We start from the raw sequence: 10,285 nt of genomic DNA, 5'->3' as shown, positions 1-10,285 counted from the left end.
TAAACATTTAATTTTTTATAAATTAAACCATTTACCTTCATTTGTTCAAACAAAAACCAAAATTTTAGATTTTTCTATAGCTTTCTCTCTCCAAATTAATAGAAAATGTCATATTCTGAAGAATTTCAAGTTATTTTTTATGTTGTTATTTGTTTGTGTTTAAATGGCAGAACAAACGTATGACACTTTATGTAATAACACAGCCGATAGTTCTCAATGGAAAATAGGAAGATATATTTACAAAAAATCGCGAAGAAGCCTACCAACGTTTGATACAAGACTACTTTCACGAGAATGCCACTTATCAAGGGTACTATTTTCATAAGCGCTTCAGAATGTTCAAACGTTTATACGAGCATATAGTTGAAGATGCAACGAATGAGTAATTTTTTCCAACAACGCTCCAATCTTAGAGGTACACTCGGTTTCTCACTTCCTTACAAGAATACATAGTCGCACTTCGTCAATTAGCATATGGCATCACGCTTGATGCATTGGACGAGAGTTTTAGGATGTCTGCTAGGACTGCACGAGATAGTCTCCGTTATTTTTTCAAAATTGGGATTCAGTTTTATGGTCCAAAATATTTACGTAAGCCTATATATAATGACATCTTACAATTGCAAGCTCATCATGATAGCGTACATGGCTTTCCTGAGTATGGGAAAATTATCCTACCTCACACCATGCACGCTCATCAACTGGGCATGGGAAAATTGCCCTACCTCACACCCTGGTCAATTTACCTGAGGTGATCATGGTCACCCAAATGTTATACTTGAAGCGGTGGCATCACATGATCTATGGATTTGACATGCTTTTTTTTGTTCTCCCGGTTCGATTAATGACATCAACATTCTTAATCGTTCACCTATATTTAACAACATATATGACAGATTTGCACCAGATTCTTCTTTTGAAGGGCATAGAATGCCATATAAGTATAGTTATTATCTTGTTGATGGGATCTATCATGAGTATGTTGTGTTTGTTAGATTGCTTACATGTCCACACGTTTCTAGACGAAAAAAATTCAAGAAAGCTCAAGAAAGAGCTAAGAAGGATGCCGAGCGGGCATTTGGAGCTCTTAAGAAACGTTGGTTCATATTGAAAAAATCAACAATTTATTTCGGTGAGGAAAAACTTCAAGAAATCATGTATACATGTCTCATATTGCATAATATGATTATTAAAGACGAAGGAAGAGTGATATGTGTGTATGACGAGCAAGAAACCATCCCCAAGACACAACCAATAGAAATTGGAGGCGACGAGTATATGAACAGGAGAACAGAGATACATTGCACTGAAACATTTCACAATCTTCGCACGAACTTGGTGGAACATATTTACAAGATTCAACACATTAAACTTAATTTGGATTCTCGGATGACTCGGAAGATGAGTTCTCAGAGAACAACTTTATATAGTATGTTTTAGTTATTTTATTTGTGTGTTTTTTTAAGTTGTTTTAATCGTTTGATGTGTTCTTTCGTAAGTTTGTAGGATTTTTTTAATGTCATGTTTTTTTAAAGTAATGCAATGTAATGTTTTTTATTTTAAAGTAATGAAAACTTATGTTTTTTTTTTTGAAAAATAAGTTTTATTTAAATTAAATTATAGAAAAAAAAACAAAAAACAAAGAAACAAAAAAACAAAAGTGTGGCACCACCCATTGGGTGTGACAAAAAAACCACACTTTTGTGGTTAAAAGTGATGTGACGCCTATGTGACAGTGAAGGGGTGCGATTTCAGTGACATCACTCCCACCAACCTAATTAATCTAATCTTTTTTTTTTCTTAAAATTTCGGAATGATATATAAGGTAATTATTGTTGAGATTTTCAGTGTATTCGAAATAGTGCTAATCTTTAAGGGTCAGAAGTGTCACATGGTGAAATTGGAAGCAAGACTCACGCTCTTTTAGATGTTGTTTCTTTTTTTTTTTTTTTTTTTTTTTTTTATAAAAAACCCCTTCAAACCTCTTATTGTTTTGCGGCGCAGCACACACGCAACACTTTTCATCTCGCATTTGTTTGTTTTTTAGAAGTCTTCGGAGTAAAAAACATATGTGTGTGTTCTGTTTGGAGCAACACTTGTAATGCCTCTTCCAACATCTTCTTTTTTTTTCTTGATGAATCTTGATTATATGTTGCTGAATTCTTATTTCACCTTTTTTTTTATTCTTCCTGAATTATTATTTTTTTTATATTGAATAATGATAATTTCTTACTAAAATATCATTATTATTGCTGAAATAACATTATTATTATTATTTTGCTGAAATATACTAAAATCTTGCAGAAATGTCGTAGATTATTAAATTTTCGCTATTAAAAAAATATTTTTTGTGTATAAAATCAATTTGTTTTGATTTTTAAATATTTGCAGTAGCATGTAGATGTTAAAAAACAAACACGCTTCTTATTGCATCCATGTGAATCTAGACTCAAACTAAGGAACTTCAAAAGTTTTAAAGAAAAATGATTTCAAATTATTTTCAAAAATAATCAAGGAGGATGTGATGTACGATCAGCTGGAGCCAGAAAGTATACCCCAAGTTACAACACTGTCATTGGATATGATATTTATGGTAGAACACCATGCTAGTGATAGGCTAGGGATCTTTAGGAATTACATGATAAAATTATCTGATGTATGATGCTTGATAGCTTAGAGTTATTTCTTGCATGGAATTGACATCATTACAGTAGTTTCTTAATGTATGCAGCACAATTATACATAATTAAGATTTTATAGCCTGAGAATGTTTGGATTGGCCTTATTTCCTGTTCTTTGGTTGGTTGTAGGCTTAGGGTAGAATCAAATATTCGACTATCTATAAGATCTAGTGTTACGTATGATTAGCACATGCGAGTGCTATAGGATTGGTGGAAGTTTCATGGGTGAGTATTTGCGTGGGCGGCTAATTAGAGGATAATGTGTAGCCACTCATGAGAGGGAGAGGGTCAGTGTAACATCCCGAAATATCAAGAGTAGAGTTGAAGGGATAAAAGAGTAAATTGGGAAAGAGCGACTCGTCGAGTCCATGGGTGGACTCGGCGAGTAGAGTCGCAACTTGGTCGCGTGTCAAGTGGCCGACTCGGCGAGTCAGTAAGATGGACTTGGCGAGTAGGCGCTGAGTGGAGAAAACCCTAATTCTCGGGGGTTGAGCCCTATATAAAGAACATAACATCCATTCCCCCAGCCTCTTTACTCATCCTCAAGTCCAGAAACCCTAATTTCGTGGAGAAACCCCATTGTTGAGTGGATTGGAGCTTGGAGAGGTGATTGTTGAAGAGATCTTGAAGAAGAAGAGGCTTGGAGCAAAGGGCTTTGCTTGGATTCGAGTTCCATTGCAATTGGGCGTTCTTTTGAGGTAATATCTCATCCTTGGGTTGTTACTCTTATGGATTCATCATTTTGGGGTTGTGGGGAGCTTATCTTGGTATGTTTTGGAGTTTGGAAGTTAGATCTGAGGTTGCTACCTCAGATCTGGAGTGGTGATGGTCCAAATGTGCATAAAGTCCCTGTGTTGAGTGTTGGGTGAAGCTATCATGTCCCAACCCCTAGCCCTAATGTGCAAAATGCATAGATCTCTTTGGATTCACGTAAAGTTTGCCACTTTACGTGATGGATGGGTTGTAGGAGGCTAGATCTATGTTTTGGATCGATTGCATGGCCTGGAGTGCTTATGTATGGATACAGACCGATGGTACTCGGCGAGTCACATGGGTGGACTCGACGAGTTGCTTGAAGATAGGCTGGAACTCGACGAGTTGGAAGAACAACTCGGCGAGTTGGATGAAGATGGCCTGGAACTCAACGAGTTGTATGAACAACTCGGCGAGTAGGTTGAAGATAGCCTTAGACTCGGCGAGTCTGTTCTTGGACTCGGCAAGTCTTGTCGAAGAGTCCCAATATTTTCTGGTTGAGTCGAGAATCGGTGAGTCAAGGGATGACTCGGTGAGTTGTGTGCGAGTGGACTCAGAGTTGTTGGACTCGGCGAGTCTCGGGGTGACTCGGCGAGTTAGGTCGCAGATTGAGGGAAGTTCTGAGCATGGGGACTCGGCGAGTCATCGGGTTGACTCGGCGAGTAGAGTCAGTCAGGGGTTGACTTTGACCGAGGGTTGACCAGTTGTCTTCCAGGGGTATTTTGGTAATTGTGGGTATTAATGAGTTCAGTGCTTTGTTGTTGTTCAGTGGAGGAGTTCGTGTCGGAGTTTGGAGTAGCGGGATCTTATCCTTTCAGCCGGCAGTTTCGAGGTGAGTTATCCTCACTATATCAACAGGGTCTAAGGTACCATGGTCGGCCCTTATCGGATTGAGATCCGGGTAGTTGTTGTTATATTATTGCTTTGGTATGATTCCATCCTGAGAGCTAGGATGGTATATGTTAGAGACCTGATTGAGATCGGTATCCTGAGAGATAGGGAGATGCTATGCTAGTGACCTGTTAGGTCGGTATCCTGGTTAGGATGATGATATGTTATGTGATCTGTTTGATCTGCTTGTTGACTATGAATTGCTATATGATTGTATGTATATGTGCACATGGTTGTTTTGAATGGAGTTGGGTTGAGGCGAGTCCTGATTTGTGCTGTAGGCCAAGATACCCAGGGCAGACCGGTTGTCCCGTAGGCCCAACGAGCGGTCCGGATAGGCTGTAGGCCCCAAGAGGGCGGACCAGACGTGCCGATGCTCGGAGAGTGGACCAGGCCGACTGAAGGCCCGGTGCGGGTGGACCATTCATACTGTAGACTCAGAGAATGGACCAGGTGGATTGAAGGCCCGGTGCGGGCGGACCAATCACACTGCAGGCTCGTTGTATGTGGATAGATTCGGAGAGTGGACAAGGTGGATTGAAGGCCCGGTGAGGGCGGACCAATCACACTGTAGACTCGAGGTTTATGGCTAGACTCAGAGGGTGGACCAGGTGGACTGTAGGCCGGTGCGGCGGACCAGTCACACAGTAGACCCGAAGTGCATGGCTGTTCTGTGATCAGATATGTTGTGGCATGTTATGCGTGTATGGTATATGTGGTTGGTATTTTGGGGATATCTCACTAAGCTTTCGGGCTTACAGTTGTGGTTTTATGTTTTTCAGGTTCTTCAGGAGACCGTGGCAAGGCGAAGGCGTGATCGTACCGCTCCTCGTGTTTATATTGAGATGAGATTCTGGGAATACTTAAAATGAAATGTATTGAAAACCTTTTTGTAATGATTTAATGGAATCGAGTTGTTTTTGAAAAATTTAAAATTGGTTGTATTTTTTTTGGTCGTTACAAGTTGGTATCAGAGCCTTGGTTTGAGTGAATTGGAGAAACACTCGTGTGACTCCAGTCTCTAATCGAGGAGAGTTTTCAAAAGAGAGTTTAAAATGGTTTTCAAAATGAGTAAAGGAGGACGCGGAGGTACGACCAGCCGGAGCCAGTAAGTAACCCCAAAATACCATGCATGTTATTTGTTTTTGAGCTTTGATAGAACAACATGCTAGTGATAGGCTAGGGATCTTCAAGATTTCATGATAATGTTGCCTGATTTGTGATGCCTGTAGCCTAGGGTTTCCTTATGGGAGATTTTCAGTGTTCCCTCTAGTGGTGAGGGTTGAGAGTTATTATGCATGTTTTCACTAGGGTGTTGTGGTAGTACTTCATACAAATATGGGTAGGTGTGGAAGGTAGTATGGGCCCGTACTACTGAAAGCACAGGACCCATACGTGTATCAGGGAAACCATGACCTCTAGGGTTGGGTTGAGAGAGTTGGTTCCCGGGATAGTGGGAAGTATCTGAGTTTTTGTGGTGATTTTCAGTATGGAGATTCCGAGGCATGCTGGGAGTGGATCCGGGTCAGGATCGGGAGCAGGAGAGGGAGTTCTAGGCGGGTCAGTACCGCCCGAGTTCATTGGTCAGATGAGCACGTGCGAGTTGGATGCGAGGATTCGGGAGATCCTGCGTGATGAGATTGCTGAGTTGTTCCGGGCTGAGTTGTCGGAGCTGTTTGGGTCGATCAAGACCACCATGGTTGAGTATTTTGATGAGCACTATGCAGCTCTCATAGAGACGGTTGCCGCGGCGGCTACAACAGCTGTAGCAGCGACAGGGGGAGGAGCTGGTCGGGGCTTTCAGTATCTGGACTTCGACAATACGAAGCCTCCCACCTTTGATGGAGTTCAGGACCTGATTGTCGCTATGAGATGGTTATCAGACGTGGAGGGGTGTTTCTGATGGGTTTTAGCCATAAGAACTTTCCTATGTGCGCATGCAAAACCCTAATGCTTGGATCTAGGCTTTCTAATTAAACATGCTTTGAATCCAAGACTTCTAATGACTATTTAGGAATAAGAACAATGTTAAAACAAATCTAGAATCATACCTTTGGATTCCTTGTTGATCTTGTTGTCTTGGAGCTTCTAGAGTCACAATTGTCACTCCTCTAATGGCTTACAAACACCAACTAGCAAGGAGAATGATTTAGGAGAGAGGAGAGGGGAGGAATTCGGCCAGGGTTCTCTTACTTTTGGTGAAGTTTCAATTTCCTTATGCCATAGGGTCTATTTATACTTGTAGACTCCTTAAGGGTTACAACCTAAACCCTAATTGGATAAGCTTCTCTTAAGGCTATCCAAATCCATTCCTTAGATAAGCAATCGACGATTTAAGCTATCCTTTAGCTTATAGAATCCGTCCAATACATATCTATATGGATTTACAGTCTAAAGTTTAACTATCAAACAATTGACAGTTTATACCCTCTTATTTAATTAATTTCTTTAAGTCACCAAATTAATTCCAATTAATTCTATGACTTATATTAATCAAATAACAATATATTATTCCTTATATTATTCTCATAATATACTAATAATATTTACTCTCTCTTAATAAATCATCCTATCAAGTTGCTATGGTGAAGGCAACCCAAAAGGACCATGCACAACCGGGTCAAATACTTGCCTAATATAGTTGCAGCCTTAGACACTATTCCAACAGTCTCCCACTTGGATAAGTCTAGTAACTATATGCACAAGTACAATTCGGTTTGCAATCGTAGCTCTCAAAGACGCTGTCAAACTCTGATCTAATCAATCTTGTCCTTTAGATAAGGGATCGTACAGTCCTCTGTTAGATATCATGCTGACAGTCCTATGGAATGGTTAGTCAAGCATTTAGGTTTCTCGATCTCTGATTTATTCGACATAGAACTTAATCGAACACATCAATTCATTTCTGACTGGGCCCGACACATAAGTCAAATCAAATCATCGAGCGGCCGAGATATCGCTTTTACCTTCTTAGATAAAAGTTACAGATAAACTTCGACTTATATGCATTTACTTATTCAATAATCCACTATACACAACAATGCGTTTTATAACATTGAGTTACCAATGCGTTTTCGCATTATCAATGTACAATCAATTAGCAAATAATACATATCTAGGTTTTAAGACTATATGATATTATCGTCTCGCGATCACCCTTTTATATCATATTCCATAAGGTGATTCCAGCAAGCGCGGGTTTGTTCCAATGCTCAAAACTAGTTCATAAGCACTCATGAATGTCGCATCAACCCTTTGCTATGTCTAATACCATTCAAACAATCTACGCACCGATTCATGACAATGTTCATTCATATCTACTTCCAACATATGAACGATTGTGGACAATTTGAACAATTCGATTATTCCTAATAAACTCAATTATTCTGGAAGTCAAAACATGCAAAGTGAAACAATAGCTAAACAATTAACATAAGATAGTAACATTACTCATAAATAAAACCCCTTTATTTAATCATCAAATGTTAATTACATTTATCTATTACACGTTTCTCATACTATCTAATCTATACTAATATCATCCTTCAGCCCAATACTTCTAGCATGCTGCAAGTGCTTAACCCTACTCAGTCCCTTCGTAAGCGGATCTGCTGGGTTATCTTCTGATGATATCCTCTTCACTATGAGTTGTCCTTCTTCTACATGATGTCTAATGAAGTGATATTTTCTGTCGATATGTCGTGATCTACCATGATCCCTTGGTTCCTTGGTCAAGGCAACCGCTCCTTCGTTATCACAGAAAATCTCCATGGGCTCCTTTATGGCAGGTACAACTCCAAGATCACCGATGAAGTTCTTCAGCCATATTGCCTCCTTCGACGCTTCGCTCGCTGCAATGTACTCTGATTCGCACGTTGAATCAGCTACGGTTTCCTGCTTGGAACTTTTCAATGTCACTGCTCCTCCATTCAGGGTAAAGACCCAGCCCGACTGCGAACGGTAGTTGTCCCTGTCGGTTTGAAAGCTGGCATCACTATACCCTCGCACCTTCAAGTCATCTCTCCCTCCGAGGACTAAGAACCATTCCTTTGTCCTCCGAAGATACTTAAGGATATTCTTCACCGCAATCCAATGTGCTCTGCCAGGATTCCCTTGATATCTGCTAACCATGCTCAAAGCGAAGGCTACATCAAGGCGAGTACAAGTCATAGCGTACATGATTGAGCCAACTGCGGAAGCGTATGGTACTCGGCTCATTTCTGCTATCTCAGCTTCGGTACTCGGACTTTGAGTCTTACTCAATTTGGCATTACTTTGTATCGGTAACTCTCCCTTCTTCGAGTTTTCCATATTAAAACGTTTTAGTACCTTCTCTAAGTAAGTATTCTGACTAAGTCCAATTAGTCTCTTACTTCTTTCTCTTACTATCCTTATTCCCAAAATGTAAGAAGCCTCTCCGAGGTCCTTCATAGCGAAGCACTTCCCGAGCCAGGACTTAACCTCCTGCAGAGTCGGGATGTCATTTCCTATGAGTAATATGTCATCGACATATAGAACGACGAAGCTTACTATACTCCCACTGGCTTTGACATATACACAAGACTCATCTTCTCTTCATACAAATCCAAACTCTTTGACTTTCTCATCGAAGCAAAGATTCCATCTGCGAGACGCTTGCTTAAGTCCATAAATGGACTTCTCAAGCTTACACACTCTATTCGGATGCTTCGGATCCACAAACCCCTCTGGCTGAGCCATGTAAACATCCTCAGCCAATTTTCCGTTAAGGAAGGCGGTCTTGACATCCATTTGGCAAATCTCATAATCATGAAATGCGGCAATAGCTAGCATCACCCTAATAGATTTTATCTTCGCAACTGGTGAAAAGGTCTCATCATAGTCAACTCCGGGAGTTTGAGTAAAGCCCTTCGCAACCAATCGCGCTTTATATGTGTGTACGTTTCCATCTACGTCGGTCTTCTTCTTGAAGATCCATTTGCACCCAACGGTCTTACATCCGGGCACATAATCAACCAAATTCCAAACTTGGTTATCATACATGCATTGGATCTCGCTATCCATTGCCTCTTCCCATTTCGCAGACTCCGGGCCTACCATGGCTTCCTTATAGCTATTAGGTTCATCAAGATTTATTAGTGTACCATCACTAATATACGTGTCCCCTTCGTTAGTAATATGAAAACCATAAAACTGGGGTAGAACTCTAACTCGATCGGAACGTCTAAGAGGTAAGGATTCGTCAATCGGTTCAACCAGAGTTTCCTCCTCAGGTTGAGTGCCAGCGGTAGAGGTTCCTTCATCTATCGACTCTTGAATCTCTTCAAGTTCGATTTGCCTCCCACTGTCTCCTTGGCCTATGAGTTCTCGCTCTTGGAAAACTCCTCTCCTCGCAACAAAGACAACATTGTCCTTCGGTATATAGAAGAGATATCCAAAGGATGTCTGCGGGTAGCCGATGAAAATACATCGCTCACTTCGGGGTTCGAGTTTGTCGTGAGTATCTCGTCTTATGAAAGCCTCGCAACCCCAAACCTTGATATGTGCCAACGAGGGAGCTTTCCCTGTCCACATCTCGTGAGGTGTTTTGGCAACCTTCTTAGTAGGGACTCGGTTAAGGATATGGGCGGCAGTCTCTAAGGCATACCCCCAAAAAGAGATAGGTAGTGAAGCATGACTCATCATAGAGCGAACCATATCCAATAAGGTTCGATTACGCCTTTCTGCCACACCATTCAACTGCGGTGTCCTAGGAGGCATCGATTGCGAAACTATTCCACACTCCTTGAGATAATCGTGGAATTCAAGACTTAGGTACTCTCCTCCTCGATCGGATTGAAGCATCTTGATTTTCCTGCCCAGTTGATTCTCCACTTCATTCTTGAACTCTTTGAACTTTTCAAAAGTTTCTGACTTTTGCTTGATTAAATAGATATACCCATATCTACTATAATCATCGGTAAAAGTTACGTAGAAGCGGT

Source organism: Lactuca serriola, chromosome 8, assembly GCF_051521515.1.
Source record: "Lactuca serriola cultivar US96UC23 chromosome 8, Lser_US96UC23_V15, whole genome shotgun sequence".
Taxonomy (NCBI): Eukaryota; Viridiplantae; Streptophyta; class Magnoliopsida; order Asterales; family Asteraceae; genus Lactuca; species Lactuca serriola.
The sequence above is the reverse complement of the archived record's forward strand: the minus strand, read 5'-3'. Positions refer to the sequence as shown.